The sequence below is a fragment of the Canis lupus genome, chromosome 2 (genome assembly GCF_048164855.1).
Source record: "Canis lupus baileyi chromosome 2, mCanLup2.hap1, whole genome shotgun sequence".
Lineage (NCBI taxonomy): Eukaryota > Metazoa > Chordata > Mammalia > Carnivora > Canidae > Canis > Canis lupus.
Window position 1 is genome coordinate 87058279 of NC_132839.1, and position 18220 is coordinate 87076498.

Genomic DNA, 18220 nt, shown 5'->3' on the forward strand with positions numbered 1-18220 from the left:
ATTCATATTTTCACAAGCGATGCATGAGATCGCAATAGATAATATCATTCTTTCTAACTTTTTGCCAGTCTGATGGGTGTAGAGTAATGTCTCATTATTATTTTAATTTTCAGTTCCCTGACGTTGGTGAGTTTGGGTGTCTTTTCATATGTTTATTAGCCATTTGGATTTGCTATTCTGTAAATTGCCTGTTTATACCTTTTGCCCTTTTTAAAAATTGGAAGGGCTTATCCTTCTCTTATCGCTTTGTAAGAATTTTTTGCATATGAGAAATATTAACCCTTTATCTGTTACCTTCATTGCACATATTGTTCTAAATGCATATTTTGACTCTTGACTTCATGGTATCTTTCACCATATCAAAGTTTAAACTTTTATATAACCAAATGTTTATCTTTTATACTTTCCATGTTTCTGATTTTAGTTTAAAAGGTGTTCTCTGTCCCCTAGATTTGCATGTAGTCACCTAAATGTTCTTCTAAGATTTATTGTTTACATTTAAGTTTTTAATCCACTCAAAATTTATCTTTGGGCTTGTTGTAAAATTGGGATACAAGTTCATTTCGTTCTAGATGAACAACCAGTTATGCCAGCACTGTTTATTAAATAAACCATTCTTTCCCATAGAATTGAAATACTACCTTTGTCACATATTAAATTATGATATATACTGAGATCTATTTTTGGATCCGTTCTTGTGTTCCACTGATTTGTCTACTCTCATGCCAATACCATGGTGGTTGTGTTACAGTGATTTCTATTATAGTGGCTTTCAATTGAAGACAAGTCTCTCATTATTTATCTTTTTCATAGTTTTCTTTGCCATTCAGGCATTTATATTTCCCTACGGATTTTAATATAATTTTATCCAACTCCCTCACCCCTCCAAAGGAGAACTATTGAGATAATAAATGGAATTGTGCTATGTCTATTTAGGGGGAGAACTGATATTTTTAAAATTGGTAACAATTTCAGTATTTCTTTAAAAAACTAACAGCATGATCACATCTTAAAAATTAAAGATTTCTTGGGACACCTGGGTGGCTCAGCGGTTTAGTGCCTGCCTTTAGCCCAGGGCATGATCCCAGGGTCCTAGGATCGAGTCCCACATTGGGCTCCCCACAGGGAGCCTGCTTCTCCCTCTGCCTATGTCTCTGCCTCTCTCTGTGTGTCTCTCATGAATAAATAAATAAAATATTTTTAAAAAATTAAAGATTTCTTGATGTAATGAAATGTCTAGTCACTGTTTAAATTGCTCCAATTACCTCATGATTATTTAGCTTATTTGCTGGATTCAGGATCAAAATAAAGCCATAAATTGCAGTTGGGGGTGATTGGTTTTTAGGGCTTTTTGTTGTTGTTGTTGTTGTTGTTGTTGTTGTTGTTAATCTGTAGATTCTCCCTCTGTCACATTTGGTCTTACAATTTACTGAAGAAAACAGACTGCCTAGTAGCATTTTCCTGGGCTGGATTTTGATCATTGCACCTCTGTGGTGTCATTGGATGTATTCTTCTGTCTCCTGTAGTTTCTGTATGTTGGTGGTTAGACAGAGAAGTTTGGTCAGACTCAGGTTCAGTTTTCTGGCAAATCCTCTTTACAGAAGGTGGTGCAGGATATCTGATTGTCTCTCTTTGGTGCCCAGCACTCTTGTATCCACCGAATTGTTAGGATTCTCAAAGGGGTGATATTTTCATTCCATCACTCCTTCTTTATTGTTAACTGGACCAGCTTTAGAAGTTTCTTCTAGGGGCGCCTGAGTAGCTCAGGGTTGAGCATCTGTCTTTGGTTCGATCCCAGGGTCCTGGGATCGAGTCCCACATCAGGCTCCCTGCAGGGAGCCTGCTTCTCCCTCTGCCTGCATCTCTGCCTGTCTCTGTGTCTTTCATGAATATATAATAAATCCTTGGGAAAAAAAAGGAGTTTTTTCTACAAAGATGCTATGTCCTTTAGGACCACCTGGCTATTTGGAATGCGGGTTATACAGGATAACGAGAAAAAGAATTGATTTCAGATGATCTAGTTTCCTGGAATCCTATAAAGGTGACCCCTGAGTTTTGTTGGTTTGTTTGTTTTGCTAAGAATTAGCAGGCCTAAAATATTGATGTATTTCAATTATAGGTATTATTTTTATGTTTCGGCGTTGGCTGGTGAGTGCTTTGCACACAGCCTTGAGAATCTTTGAGGTCATTTCAGAGAAAAGGAAGCTCAGATGCTCAGAGCAGGCAGTGTGTTTCCTTCCCTAGAGCTGTCCTGGCGGGAACCCCAGGGGCCCTGCTGCCTTCTAGGGAAAATGGAATGGGACCACCATCTGGATACTTGATGTTGCAGGCTGAGTCACAATTTTTGGACTTTTTCAGAGGATGGAGTAGAAAATGGTGTTTGTTTGTAAGATTATACCTATCATGACTTTATATCAATAGTTTGGAATCAAATGAAAGACTACAGGATTTTTACTTAACTCATCGATCTCCTTTTTGCCATATTGAAAAATCTGGGTTTTTGACAATCCCAACAGAATTCGTTTACTTTAGGCTACTTGGCACACACTGCAGTCTCAAAATAACAATCTCCATGCTGCCTCAAAAACATGAGATTTCTGAGAGCAGTGTAAGATAGTTTCTGCAATTCTTTTCCTGCCTTTGGGGCACATCTCACTAGGGACGAGCTATCAAGTTACTATGCTTTAAAAGTCACTTTAGGGGATCCCTGGGTGGCTCAGTGGTTTAGCGCCTGCCTTTGACCCAGGGCATGATCCTGGAGACCCAGGATTGAGTCCCATGTTGGGCTCCCTGCATGGAGCCTGCTTCTCCCTCTGTCTGCCTCTCTCTCTCTCATAAATAAATAAAAAAAATTTTTAAAAAGTCACTTTATATATGCTCTCTCTGTGTAGTTGTAGCACCAACCTAATTCCATTTGGGTTGGGTTCATTTGGCTACTTTCAGTTTTAAGAGATTGATTCTTAAAAAGTGTAAGTTAGATGTATAACTATGTAATCTGTATATGGTTTTAAAGTCAAATCTGGGATGGCTGGGTGGCTCAGCGGTTGAGGGTCTGCCTTCGGCTCAGGGCAGGATCCCGGGATGGAGTCCCACATTGGGCTCCCCGCGGGAAGCCTGCTTCTCCTTCTGCTTGTGTTTTTGCCTCTCTCTGTGTGTCTCTCATGAATAAACAAATAAAATCTTTTAAAAAATAAAAAATAAATAAAGTCAAATCTAAAAGCAAGATGTATTTGGAAAAGTCCAGCTTCTGAGCCTGCTCCTTCACTACTTCCCGTAACTATAAGTCATTTAAGATTGTGGTAACAGGGGATCCCTGGGTGGCGCAGTGGTTTGGCGCCTGCCTTTGGCCCAGGGTGCGTTCCTGGAGACCGGGGACCCACGTCAGGCTCCCGGTGCGTGGAGCCTGCTTCTCCCTCTGCCTGTGTCTCTGCCTCTCTCTCTCTCTCTCTCTCTCATAAATAAATAAAAAAAAAATTAAAAAAAAAAAAAAGATTGTGGTAACAGCTAATCAACTTTACAATTTTAAATTTAAGTAGATTTATGCACATGTGTATACATACATACATGTGTACATGCATTTTGTGTAGCTCCCCCCCCCCTTTTTTTTAAGATTTATTTATTTGAGAGAGAGTGTGTGTGTGCCTGAGTGGGAGGAGGGATAGAGAGAGAGAGAGAGAGAGAGAACCTCAAAGAGACTCCTAATTGAGTGCAAAGCCTGACATGGGGCTGGATTTCAGGACACAGATCATGATCTGAGCTGAAATCAAAAGTCAGATACTTAGCCAACTGAGCCACCCAGGTGCCCCTGTATTTCCCCTTTCCTAAATGGTGGAAAACTGTATATACTTCTCTCGACCTTTTTACATTTAACAAACTCTCCCAGAGATCACTCTCTCTCCCTAATCTTGAGAATTTTGATATTTTCATACAGTGGAGTTCCCACTCTTCCCAGTTTATCAGCTGTGAATGGGCCAGCGTGTCCTCAACTGGGTTTTCAAATGCACCCTTCCATTATATCATGCATCTTCCCTTGCCAGTCCATCGACAGCATCCAGCAGGTGAGAAGTGTTATTTTACGATATTACCTTTTCTTATCCAAAGGTGAGATATATGCAAGTATAAGGGTATCAGTTATTTCTCATTTTAGAATATAAATTTAAGTCAATTGCAATTCAAATCCAAACAGGCTTTTTAAAGGGAATTTAGGGAGCTAGTTATACAATACATAGGAAAGACAAAGGGACCTAGATGGCAAAGAAAATTTTGAAAAAAAGAAAAATGAGAAAAGACTCCCTGACCAGATACTTGAACACACACTGAGGGTCTACTGTATAGACTTGGTTTATTAACATCTGCTCCAGGCCATCATGAAACAACCAGTGCCCAGATTTAACCTCCTCCTTACACAACGAAATTACTAGACAAGATGTATAAAATAACAGTTTCAGGCATTGGCCAACAGGGAACATAGAGAAGGAAAACAAATGAGATGAGCCCTAAGATTGCCTAAACCTACTGCCTGCCCAGAATTTCTCAGCTGCAGTTCAGGGAGGAGCACCCAGAGTGACCTCTGACCTGAGCATAGAATCAGTGTCTGAAGAGGTCAAGGCAAGCGAGAATCTGCGGGGCACCACCAGACAACAAAGAGCCACATGGAGAGAGCTCCAAAGATCTACAGAGGGTTCCCTTTGAGGGTTTCAGCCTAGCGCTCATCAGTAAGATGTGTCTAAGTAAACACAGGCTGCTGTAGCCAACTGCCATACATTGAGTGGCTTAAATGATGAACATTTATTTTTCATAGTTCTGAAGGCCTGAAGTCCAAGATCAAGGTACCTGGTCAGGTTCTTGGTGAGGGCTCTCTTCTTGGTTATACTCTCATGTGGTCTTCCTTAGTGCTAGTCGCAGAGAGGAAAGAGATCTTATGTTTCTTCCTCTTTTTAGTAGGGTGTTAATCCCATCATGGGGGCCCCATCTTCATGACCTAATTACTTCCCAAAAGTCTCACCTTCAAATGCCATCAAGTTGGGGTTAGGGTTTCGGCGTATGGATTTGGAGGATTCAGACATTCAGGCCACAGCAATGTGAATGAGAAAACCACAAGAAGTGAGAGAAAGACCACCAGGAAGAATGAGGGAGAACAATCTCCACCACTAGCATTAGGGTAAAAGCCCTTCTGGACTGAACTAATAAAGCATAAAAACAAGCTTTGAAAGGATTGAACGCCTTCCAAGTATCTTAATTCTGCCCTCGAGCAAAGTCCAGAGATATTTAAAGGAACCAAAAAATACCCCGTGTGGAACAAGACAACATTCACAGTATCTGCATCTAATAAAAGTTTACCAGACATGCAAAGAAGCGGAATGCTGTAACTCATGATAATGAGAAAAAGGAATCAATAAAATAGACCCGGAAATAACACAGATGATAAAATTAGTAGACAACGGCACTGAAAGAATAATCCCAAGTTTAAGAAGGTGGAGGAAGGCATGAGTCTCTTAAGGAGGGACATGGAAGATACAGGAAAGATCCACATGAAATTTCTAGTAACTGAGATTTTGGAGACTGAGCCATTCAGTATATCAGCCTTTGGAGAATTAGCTTTTAGAAAAGTGTTTTTGGGAGAACCGACCACAAATGTAGCGTGGACCTGTGACTGAGAGGGGGGCTAACATCTCTTCACTCTTGGAATGAAAGTAGCAGAGCTGGGTAACTGTAAGACTCCCTCCTCTTGGTGGGAAACCAGGGCATAAGCAGTGTACGTGTTGTGTTCTTTCTTGGAAAGTCACACAGAGGAGGAGGAGTGGAGAAAGAGAATGGACTCCATCTGTGGGCTTGCAGACCCAAAAGAATGAGAACCAAAACGCTGGGTCACCCAGTGACTCATTCATTAGTCCCACCCAACTGAGGGGCACCTGGGTGGCTCAGTAGTTGAGCATCTGCCTTTGGCTCAGGTTATGATCCCGGGGTCCTGGGATCGAGTTCTGCATCGGGCTCCCGATACGGAGCCTGTTTCTCCCTCTGCCTATGTACCGGCTTCTCTCTCTGTGTCTCTCATGAATAAATATATAAAATCTTAAAAAAAAAAATCTTACTCAACTGAGAAACATGGACCAGTGGAAGTCAGGCTTTCACTGGCTCAGTGGAAATGGTGTAATATTCCTCCCTATGTACTTCCCCATGAGGAAGACTGCTTGAAAAGTGTGTAAAGCTGGGGGTGGAAGGAGAAGCTGTCCCTACACACCAAGTAAGTTCTGGCTTTATGCTCCAGATTCAGCTTGGGGGGCATGTGGCTGCTCTTCTCAAGTCTCTGTCTTGATTTCTCACTTTCTGTTCCTTTCTGTTTTCTTTGTAGGCTTCCATTCGTCTTACTTGCCTCAGTACCTGTAAGGGGCCACCCTGAGCTTTCTACCCGTCTGTTTATAAAGTTATCATGAGAGGAGGAGATACTGCTGCAAACTACTAGAGGCCAGAACAGGGTCTCTCTTAGACTCAGGGAACAGGGCTCACACCCTGAATGGCCCAGGTCTCATGACCATTCTCATAACTCCCTGAGTCCTGGGCCACTCAGGGCTCCAATGGGGGTCTTCTCAAGCCAGTATTCACCCACTTGGCAAGTTGTCTGCAGAGCCAAGGGACTTTGGCCATTTGGAATCCCTGTCCCTAGGAACCTGGCATGACAATTGGGCCGGGGTGTCCCTAAAGGGAGGAGAGGGATGATGTCTATGCCACAGGCTGGGAGCATTCATTTGATTCCTTGCCCCAGATCCCTTCAATGTTAGCAGTAGACCTGTTTGGCAATCCCGAGGTGGCCTGACTTCTTGCTGGTGGAACCCAATATTATTTTTTGCCAGCTTGAATGCTTTCTCTGGGGCCTAGATGTTGTATTGGAACTCCTGGCTTTACCTATCCCTGCGCATCATGTCTCTGCTTCTTTCCTCCTCCTATACATCTTTTCATCTCTCATTCACTCAACCCCTTTGTCTGGGTTCTCATCCTCACCCTGTTTCTGAAACAGCTCACATAAAGGTTATCAGAGGCCTCCATTGTTCCCAATCCAGTGGTCCGATACCAGCCCCATCTTACTCCTGCATTCATTTTCCATTGTTGCTGTAACGAATTATTAAACACTTAGCAGCTTAAAGCAACAGAATTTATCTTATAGTTCTGTATGACAGAAGTTTGACAGGCAGCTCACCAGGCTAAAATAAAGGTGTCAGCAGGACTACATTCCTTTCTGGAGGCTCTAGGGAAGAATCTGTTCGCTTGTTTATTCAGATTTATTTGCAGAGTTCAGTTTCCTGTGGTTGTAGAACTGTTTGCTTTGCTGGTTATCAGCTAAGGGTTGTTCTCAGTTTGTAGAGGTCACATTCATTCCTTTGCTGGTTTGGCCCCTTCTTCCATTTCCAAAGCCAGCAACAGAGGTTTGGGTCCCTTCCATGCTTAGAATCTCTCCTTCCTCTTCTTTTATCACATCAATCTGCCTCCCTCTTCCATTTTTTAATTTCATTTTTTTATTTAAAAAAAAAAGACTTTATTTGAGAGAGAGAACATGAGTGGGGGGGAGGGGCAGAGGGAGACAGGGAAGCAGACCTCCTGCTAAGCAGGGAGCCCAACTTGGACTTGATCCCAGGACCCCAGGATCATGACCTGAGCCAAAGACAGATGTTTAACTGATTGAGCTACCCAGGTGCTCTTCCTCTTCCTTTTTAAAGGCTCTTGGATTACAGTGGGACTGCAAGCATAATCCAGGATCATCTCTCTGTTTTAAAGCCTGTGAGCTTAATTTCATCTGCAAATGTAATAGATATAGGTGAAAACTATCCGGAGAATAAAGATCATGGAGCCAAAGTCCTGCCTAGTATATTGGGCCTCCTAGAAAGATTGAAGTTTTTTTTCTTGATGTATTTACTGTTCTTAGTTTAAGGGACCTGGTTTTGATGGTCGGTTCTTCTCGGTTGCCTTCACTGGCAGATGAAAGATACCAGGGCCTGGTTCTCACTCACGGATGAAGTGACTTCATCTAGTTCTATGTTTTTTATTTATTATTTTAAAAAAAAGATTTTTTTAATTTATTTTGAGAGAGAGAGAGAGAGCATGAGAGGGGTGGGGGCAGAGGGAGAGGGAAAAGCAGGCTATCTGCTGAGCAGGGAGCCCAATGTGGGACTTGATCCCAGGGCCCTGAGATCATGACCTGAGCTGAAGGCAGACACTTAGCCAACTGAGCCACCCATGCTTCCCTGGTTCCCTGTTTTTAAATAACATCTCTCTGCTAATGATGCTAGATTTACATCCCCAGCCTTAACCTTTATTTATTTATTTTTTTTTTATCTTATGATAGTCACAGAGAGAGAGAGAGAGAGGCAGAGACACAGGCAGAGGGAGAAGCAGGCTCCATGCACAGGGAGCCCGATGTGGGATTCCATCCTGGGTCTCCAGGATCGCACCCTGGGCCAAAGGCAGGCGCCAAACCGCTGCGCCACCCAGGGATCCCCATCCCCAGCCTTAACCTTTAATTGTAGGTTTAGCTGTCTCCTTGATATCTCCACTTGGATGTCTGACAAGCATCTCAAACTTAGCATGACCCGAAAAGACCTCTTAATTCATCCCCTCCAATCCACCCATCACAATCCTACCCATCTTAATAAATAGTTCCACCATACACCCAGTTGATCAGATATCCCATAATCTTCTCCTTTCTTTCTCCTTTCCCAGCCTTCTGTTGAAACAACCCATTAGCAAGTCCTGTTGGCTCTGCCTTAAAACTAGATCCCAAATCCAATCCTGTCACATTTGCTTTATTGCCATCACTCTGGATTGAATCACCATCACTTCTCATTTGGGTTACTTCAGTATCTTCTGTACCAAGTTTCTTGCTCCCATTTTTGCCTTTGCCTCCCATAGTTGATTCTTCAATTGTAGCTAAAGTGACTTTTTAAAAAGTAAAACAAGAATGTTGCTCCCTTGTTTAAAATTCTCCAATGGATTTCCATTGAGATTAGAGTAGATCCAAACTCCTTATAATGACCCATGGGTCCTATACAATCTGGCCCCTGCCTACCGTAATGACCTCATCTCAGCCCACTCCCCCTTGCTCACTATGTCCATCCATGCTGGTCTTTTCCTATTGTTACCACACTCACACTAATTTCCTTTCTTACACTTGCTCTTTTGTCTGCCTGGAAGACTCTTTTCCAGTCCTTAAAAAGGCTCCATAATGCAGCGCACATTCTAAATAAATGACTTTTATATAGTATTATTTCCCCAATAGGTTGAATACATAGTTCTGGGAATCAGAAGATGAGAGAAGGAGATCCCCACCTTCATTCACTTCTAATGGTCCATTTGGGGAATTTGTACTCCCCATTCCTGAAACTCTGGATTCTAAAGAGTTAAGAGTCCTAAGAGGAAATACTTCCACCATGGCTGTCCTCTGCGCTCTCTAAGCTCCTCATGGCAAGGAGCCCTTGTCTTGCTTAATACAACTTCAAAGACAAGACTTTCCTAACTACCTTCTCGCTAGAATCCCTCTCACTTCCAGCACATCCAGTCATTCTCTGTCATACTATCCTGTATTTTTTTTTTTTTGCAGTACTCATCAATATCTGAAATTATCCTATTAATTTCTTGCTTATTGTTTGTTACTCTCCACTGGAATATAAGTGTCACTGGGGCAGGAATCTTTTCTCTTTTGTTCATCACTATAGCCTTAGCATCTAGAACAGTTCTTCACATAGAGTTGATGTTAAGTAAATATGTGTTGAGTGAATGAATGAATATGAGACTTTCTTTTTTTTTTTAAAGATTTTATTTATTTGTACATGAGAGACATGGAGAAAGAGGCAGAGACATAGGCCGAGGGAGAAGCAGGCTCCCTGTGGGGAGACTGATGAGAGACTCGATCCCAGGACCCCAGGATCACGCCCTGAGCCGAAGGCAGATGCTCAACCACTGAGCCACCCAGGCGTCCCTATATGAAACTTTCGAACTTTCTGACAAGTCATATAGAATCTGTTTGGAAGTGGTTCATATTTAAAATAAGGAAACCTACTCTCTAATATCTCAAATTAGGCTTCTTGGGAAGCAGACTCAGATATTGAGATTAGCGTACAGGAAATTTATGAGGGAGTGCTCCATGGATCAACACCAGTAGAAGGGAAAGGAAGAAAATAGGATTGGATAGAAACAAAAGCGTGCCTGTGATAGTCCTTCAACAGGCCAAAGTCAATCCCAATGAGGACTCCAAAGCTAGGATAGCTTTTCCATTTGGGTCCAGATCATAGTGGGTGGACCAAGACATATTTCCATAATAATCGATCATTAGACATAGGCTACCGTGGGTAGGAGGTTACAGATACCAGCACTCAATAGATCTTATTGTTGTAATGAATGCTCATCGCCTCCTTCCTCTATCAGCCATCTATTTAAGCTTCATCCCCAGGTAGCATCTTTGATGCTCCTGATGGCTTACCTGGTAATAAAATCCAGACCTTCAAATCTTAAGGGTCCAAGTCCATGGTCACCTATGCCATTCTCGGCTGTGGCTACTACATTTGTATATTTATTATCAAAATTAGAAATGAGAGCACCAAGAGGTGCTGAGAGGAAAACATATTTTTTTGTGTGTAACAGCAGGCCTAATCTCATCCTAGTGACCCAGGCCAATTACCTCTGTTAAGATGATGATTCCTTTTCCTGCCCTCTGGTCCCTTACCATGAGGAGCTTAGAGAGTACAGTTAACAGCCATGGTGGAAGTATTTCCTCTTAGGAGTCTTAAAAAAATTTGTTTTGGGGGGGATGCCTGGGTGGCTCAGTGGTTTAGCACCTGCCTTTGACCCAGGGCATGATCCTGGAGTCCTGGGATCGAGTCCCACATCAGGCTCCCTGCATGGAGCCTGATTCTCCCTCTGCCTCTCTCTGTGTGTCTCTCATGAGTAAATGAACAGAGTCTTTAAAAAAATAAAATAAAATAAAATAAAATAAAATAAAATAAAATAAAATAAAATAAATAAATAAATAATTTTTATTTATTTATTTATTTATTCATGAGAGACACAAGGGAAAGTCAGAGACATAGAGGGAGAAGCAAGCAGGTTCCTTGTGGGGACCCCAATGTGGGACTTGATCCTGGGATCCCAGGATCAGTCCCTGAGCTGAAGGCAGATGCTCAACCACTGAGCCATCCAGGTGTCCCTCCTTTTAGGACTCTTAATTCTTTAGACTCCAGAGTTTCAGGAATGGGAAGCACAAATTCCCCAAATGGACCACTAGAAGTGAAGGAATGTGGGCATCTTCTCCCACCTTCTGATTTCCAGAATATTGGGGGAAACAGCACCATACAAAAGTCATTTAGTCATTATTTAGAATGTGCATCACGTTATGGAGGATGGCATGCCATCTTCATGAGATGTTGTCTCTGAGCCAGTTAGTCTATCATGCTAGTTCTGGGTAGTGCAGTATGTGATATGAACAGTGTCTTTCCTGGTCATATGTCTGTTCAAGCACTTCTTTTAATGCTAAATAGATCCCTTTGTCTGTCACCATGATATGTGAAATCCCGTCCGACACCATGATATGTGAAATCTCATAATAGAGGATTAAACACTTATATGGTAAAATAATAGTACTGGCTGAGGATTTTGGACAGAAAAAAAAGAAATTCATACCTAGAATATGGGTCTATTCTTGTCAAAATGAATGGCTACCCCTTCCAGGGGTGATGGTATCCAATGTGGTTAACTTCTTATCAAGTGGTCGCTTGGTCTCTTGGAGGGATTATATCATATTGGGCATTCGATGTTGGTTTTTGTTGTGAAAAGGTTGGATATGCAGTGATGGTAGTAGCTAGATGAGCCTTGTTAAGTGGAACCCATGCTGCTGTATCTACCTATAGCTTCCATCCCTGCTACCATGAAAACTCTAGTCATGTGTCCATCAAGCAAGCACTGGAGTGGCTGATGAAATGTGGTTTATTAGTGCCTCTTCTATGATGGATGTTCTTTGATGGGCATTAGCATATGAAATAAAGATCATCACACTCTGTTCCCACTTCCAAATGTTCATCTGCATGGCTTTACCCTAATCCTCATTGTTCTCCAGTCTTCCAAGCTTTCTGCTTCCAGACCCCTGACCAGATGGCCAAGTTATTCAGCATTGCCCATGAATCCCTGTGGGTTCTCATTTCAGGCCACTTCTCTTTCCGTGCAAAGGAGCTCACTGAGTAGGAAGATTTCCCCTTACCACCAATCTTTCAAGATCATGCTGAATAAGACAGTGGTGCCGTCACTGTTCATTTCTAGTTTTCACCAACGAACCAAATCGAGTCATTTGTGACTCCATCTCAGGCTTTCCCCTCTATGTCAACTGATCATTGAGATCGTGAGATGAGCAGTGCGGTACTGGTAAGTATTTAACAACCAGTTTTCTGAAAAGGAGAAAAAATATGTGATTGTAGCATTCTTTCATTTTCATGGTATAAATACTTCTACTATGGTCAGTCTCTAACTATCCACATGATGTCAACAGGATGGTAACATTCCTGAAAATTTAACAATGAGCACTCATGAGCTGGTACAAACTGGCCCCAGCACACCATTAGAGCTGAGGGAGAGGTGCAGGTAACAGTGGTGGTTGATGGAGCTACATGCATGCTACTTGCACTGACACAGCTTGCTTGTGCTCTAGTTTTATTGCTGTCCGATACTAGAGGTGCCTCTTCCATCCATGCCCTTCTCACCTTATGGCTTGAGAATGCGATGGAACCTAGCTTGTGAGGGGAAGTTTGTCACTTGATGTTCTGTGACTAGGTACGTGTCTCAATCAGGATACTCCAAAAGCTGTTTTTTGAAAGGGGTTGCATTTGATATGGCCTTGATCCAGAACTTATGAATCTACATTGTGATTCTCCAATCAGGCTTATATAAAATCCACATGTCATCTTTTTCCATCACTGACACCCCTTAACACTGTAGGATCTGCTGGGCTGTATGGTCCAAGAGGCCAGCTGTGCCCTCCAGCCTGGACCTGTGACAGTCCTTCCCTACTATGGGCCCCCTGAAAAAGAGGCATCCATCTGTGTCACCTGCTATGCGAGCTAGAGCGGTACATTTGGGAATATATTGCTTACAGAACTTGAAGAGACCTACTTAGCAGGCAGTTTGCTGTCTTGCATGTGATGGCAAGGAGATGTCCCTGCATAGCCAAGATCACTAGACTCTAAAAAATTACTTATGTGGAAGGCTCCTGAATCTCATTCTCTCTCTCTCTCGGGACAGAGGGAGAGGGAGACTCTTAAGCAGGCTCCATGCCTAGGAGCCTGACATGGGGCTCGATTTCATGACCCCGAGATCATGACCTGAACCAGATGCTTAACCAACCGAGCCACCCTAGTGACCCACTCCTGAATCTTTTAAGGGTTGTCTCCCTCAAGAGTGCACGTGAATTACCAAGGCCTCCAATCTCCTAGCCACTCGTTTATTTGGTCCAGCTAGCATGTGTCATCAGTTTCTCAGACCCATGTGCTATCATGTGGGAGGTCCAGCTGGTTCATGTCTCTTTAGACTGTGTTATGACAGAGGACAGCAGAGTTTTAAACTAGCTCTGGGGCAAATCTATAAATGGATACTGTTGCATGCTCCAAAGGAATGTGAATTGTTTCTGATTTTTTTTTTTTTTTTGATAGTGGTAGAAAAAGAGTCAATTTGCCAGATCATTGCCACATATCATTTACCTGAGTCCATGCTAATCTGCTCTAGCAAAGATGGCTCACTTGACATAGCATCTACAATTGGGGATGCTATTTAGTCAGGTTTGTGATAATCAGTGGCCCTTCTCCAGAATCTGTCTGGATTTTGCAGAGGCCTGACCAGTAAATTAAATGGAGGTATGACAGGGACTACCACCCATCATCCATCTTTTAGATCTTTAAGGAAGGCAACCATTTTTACTTTCTTTCTCTCATTTCTTTTTAGTGTGGTAAAACATATACAACATAATGATGACCCTTTTAACCACTTGAAAGTATGTAGTTTAATGGTATTAAGTATATTCACGTTGTTGTGCATGTACTCATTTCTAGAACTTTTTCATGTTTCAAACGGAAATCCTGTACCCATTAAACAAGAAATCCCCATTTCTACCTTTCCCCCAACCCTTGGCAACCACCATTCTACTTTCCATCTTTATGAATTTGGCCACTGTAGGTACCTCAAATGAGCAGAATGATATGATACTTTTGTGTCTGGCTTATTTCACTAAGCATAACGCCTTCAAGGTTCATCTGTGTTGTACATGTGTCAGGTTTTCGTTTCTTATTAAAATTAAGTAATATTCCATTGTATGTGTACACCACATTTTCTTTATCCATTCATCTATTAGTGGACATTTGGGCTGTTTCCACCTTTTGGCTATTGTGAATAATGCTGCTATGAACATGAGTATACAAATGTCCATTCCAGTCCTGCTTTCAGTTCTTTTGGGTACATATCCAGAAGCGGAATTGCTGAATCCAATGGTCACTCTATGTTTAATTTTTTGAGACATCACCATCATTGTTTTCTATAGTGGTTACCCCATTTTACATTCCCAACAGCAACGCACAAGAGTTCTAATTTCTCCTCATTCTTGCCAATACTTGTTTTGTTTATTTTAATAGACATCCTAATGGGTATAAAAGTGGCTCCTCATGGCATTTTAAATTCACATTTCCCTAACGATTAGTGATATTGAGCATCTTTACGCGTGCTTATAGGTCATCTATGTATCTTCTTTGGAGAAATCTCCATTCAAATCCTTCACCCATCTTTTAGGTAAGTTGTTTTTCTTGTTTCCCTAGGTTGATTTTATAACTGTTTTCTACAGTTTTTTCATTATGTCTTTTTTCACCTTTTCTTTTGTCTGCCTTCTCTGGTTTTAACTGAGTATTTTATATGATTCCATCTTATCTCCTCTTTTAACTATCAATTACATGTAAATGTAGTGGTTGCCAAGTGTACTCTCCCAGGTCCTGCTGGTACCTGTGAGCTAGGTCCTACAGCTTCTTCGGGGCAGGGTCATCCTAGGGTTATTGGCCCTAGGATGTCCCTGGAATATCATATGTTGTGACCTCACTTTAATTATTGCCTAGTAATCAGCAGAGAAGTGTAGATGTATCTTGAGAGAAATGCATTATTATCCTGCAGAGGGGAGGCCTCTCATTAATTTACAAGCAAGGAACACTGGCTTTTAATAGGGAGGAGTGGAGCATTTGGGCAGGCTCAGTAAGTTGAAGGGGTTTTGGGGATTCAAAATTGTTCAGGTATCTGAACCTAAATGTCCCCATCCCATGTGTCACAGTCCCACTCATTCCCGACTAGGTTCCTGACCCTGACATATCACGCCTGCCTAAGTGGAGAGTTTAGTCTTTGCAAGTTACCACCTGGCTTTTGCACTGTTATGTTTAAGTCCTGGGGCTGGTCCTCAGTTTTCTCTGTCTTCTCACCGCAGGAGAGGAGAACCTCTTTATATGCTCCCAGAAGGTCTTCTGGCTTTCACACTTCACTGTGAATTGCAGATCCACCACTCTAATTATTCGTTACCTCTTGCCACCATCAATTCCATTTGGCGGTAGTCATGACATCCTGTGTGCTTACAGGTACTATTTCCCCTGTACTTTGATAGCAATGCATGTTCTTTCACTATACACTCCACACTCTTTCCCAGGACACCACAGGTGAAACTTTTAGTTGCCTAGCTTACATAGCTCATGGTAGCCATGTTCTACCCATTACCACTGATTCATGGTGGCCGGGTGACCAGTGGCCAACCCCAAAATGCAATCACAGTGTCTGCTTTCTTGGATCATTCCTGGCACCAGATCTTTTAGGTTGGGTTCCATAAAAGGTAAATTCTGAAGCAAGATGAATGTTCGGGAAGCTTATTAAGCGGTATATTAGGATCAACAGCAGTGGAAGGGAAGAGAGGACAGTAGGATCAGACAGTGAAAAAAATGGGCTGTGGTGTTGTTGCATAATACTGTTCCGGGTTCCTGGGAGGTAACTTCTAAACCATTGGAATTTGCCAAGTAATAGGATTGTCCTTGTCATTTACAGTGGGTCTGGCCCTTTTAGTACTTATCAGAGCTGTAACAAATGACACGTTGTTGTTTTCTGTTTTTTGTTTTGTTTTGTTTTTTTGTAGTTAGCTGTCTAATGCCTCTCTTCCTCTGATAAGTGTGATGAAGGCAGGAACTATGGCTATTCCCTTCAGACTAAATTCAATGCCTGACCTAGGTGTTTAATAAATACTCACTGAGCAAATGAATAAATGAAGAAATTTAGATAATAGTGATAAAGTGTAGTGGTTAATAGTGTGGCTCTGTAATCAGGCTGGGTTCAGATCTTCCAAATCCTTGTCCGTCCATGGTAAGCTCGGTAAAGGAGTCCTCCCCTTGCACAAGGTATGAAGTTCAGTTTATTGGTCCACACTGAGTTTGCCAGACGGGTGGAACTTTTCCTCAATAACCAAACCCTAGAATAATGTGGAATAAAATACCTATTTTTTATCAGCATCATCAGCAGTAGCAGAAGCAGCAGCAGCATACCAGCCCTAAGCACCAAGACCATCTGGGAATCCCAGAATTGTCACCTTGACCATAGTCCTTGCCCTGTTTGCCCATCAGTTTCCTCACCTGTGAATGAGTCTGACTCATAAAACCTAGCCAAAAATAGTTGTAAGGGCCGGGTGGGTTAAAGTGTCTGGTGCACAGTAAGTTCTCTATATGTGTTTGCTCTTATCATTATTATTCATAAATTTCGGTTGGAAGACATCGCTGCCTGGACACCTGGAGCTGGTTAGCTGCCTAAGACATTCCCTCTAGGGTAATAAATTCATGCCAGAGACAAATAGTAGTCAGAGGGTTGTCTAGTAGACAAACTGTTGGTATAAAGGAAATATTCTCTGGCATTTCCAGGAAGCTGTAGGAACCTGGTGGGTGGCTCTTCTCTACTCTAGGGCAGCTCTATCTGAAAATCTAGGGTGGATCATCTAGGCCCGGAACTCTGCCCCTCTTCCCCGGTGGTGTGAACAACCTGGTAGTTTCTGGCCCTTTGTTCTCCTAATTATAGATTCCAGACAGCCCACTATCTTTGGGTCAGCACGGCTTTCCTTCAGTCAGGTCACAACACAATTTATTCCGTGATCTTTTTTTTTTTTAGATATATCCTAGGCCCCAGGCAGAAGCATCATCATCTTGATTTCAGTTTCTCCTTTACCAAGTCTCCTTGCACCTTTATGACAGGCTGATGCCTCTCGGGGGGAGGGAGGCGTGTCCGCAGGTACAACTCTAACCTTCTCCCTCATTATTCCTCCAAAATTTTCAAGTACTGAACAGTAGCCCCCAAGCTGAGAAACCGATACACCCAGGGGGCCAAGATCCACAAAAGTCCTAAGAGTCATCGCGCCTCAACAATTTGCTGTGGCTTCAGGGACACCTATTAGGACGTGACTTATCTTCAGCCTCAGTGTCCACATTTACGACACCTGCCTTGCAGTGTTGCCCTAAGGATGAGGACAGAGGTAGGGTTAACACTGGAATCACCTAACAGGCATACAGAGGGGGGGAAAAAAAAAGAAAAAAAAAAAGCAAATTATGCCCTGACTGCCAATTTTCTCTGTTCCAGTCTAAAAAAAAAACCTCTACAGGTTGAATGCAGGTTGTCCATGCTGGGAGCAAAATGGGGGCACCTGGGGTGCTCAGTGGTTGAGCATCTCCCTTTGGCTCAGGTCGTGACCCCGGAGTCCTGGGATCGAATCCTGCATGGCGCCTGCTTCTTCCTCTGCCTGTGACTCTCACGATTAAATAAATCAAGTCTTTACTTTTTAAAAAGATTTTATTGATTTTATTTGTTTATGGGAAACACAGAGAGAGGAGGCCGAGGGAGAAGCAGGCTCCCTGCAGGGAGCCCATGCGGGACTCGATCCCGGGACCCCAGGATCACACCCCGGGCTGAAGGCAGGCCCTGAACCGCTGAGCCACCGGGGCTGCCCCCAAATAAATAAAATCTTACAAAAAAAAAAAAAAAAAAAAAGCAAAAAACAACTCTTAAAACACACACAAAACCCAAAAAGGGGCAAAATGCATGGTGGGCAGCCTGGGCATTTTCTCAGCTGCTTCCTTAGCCCAACTGGGAAGGTCTGGTCGGCGGCCCAAGCTCAGGGTTTGCAGGGACAGAGCTCTGGGTTCCA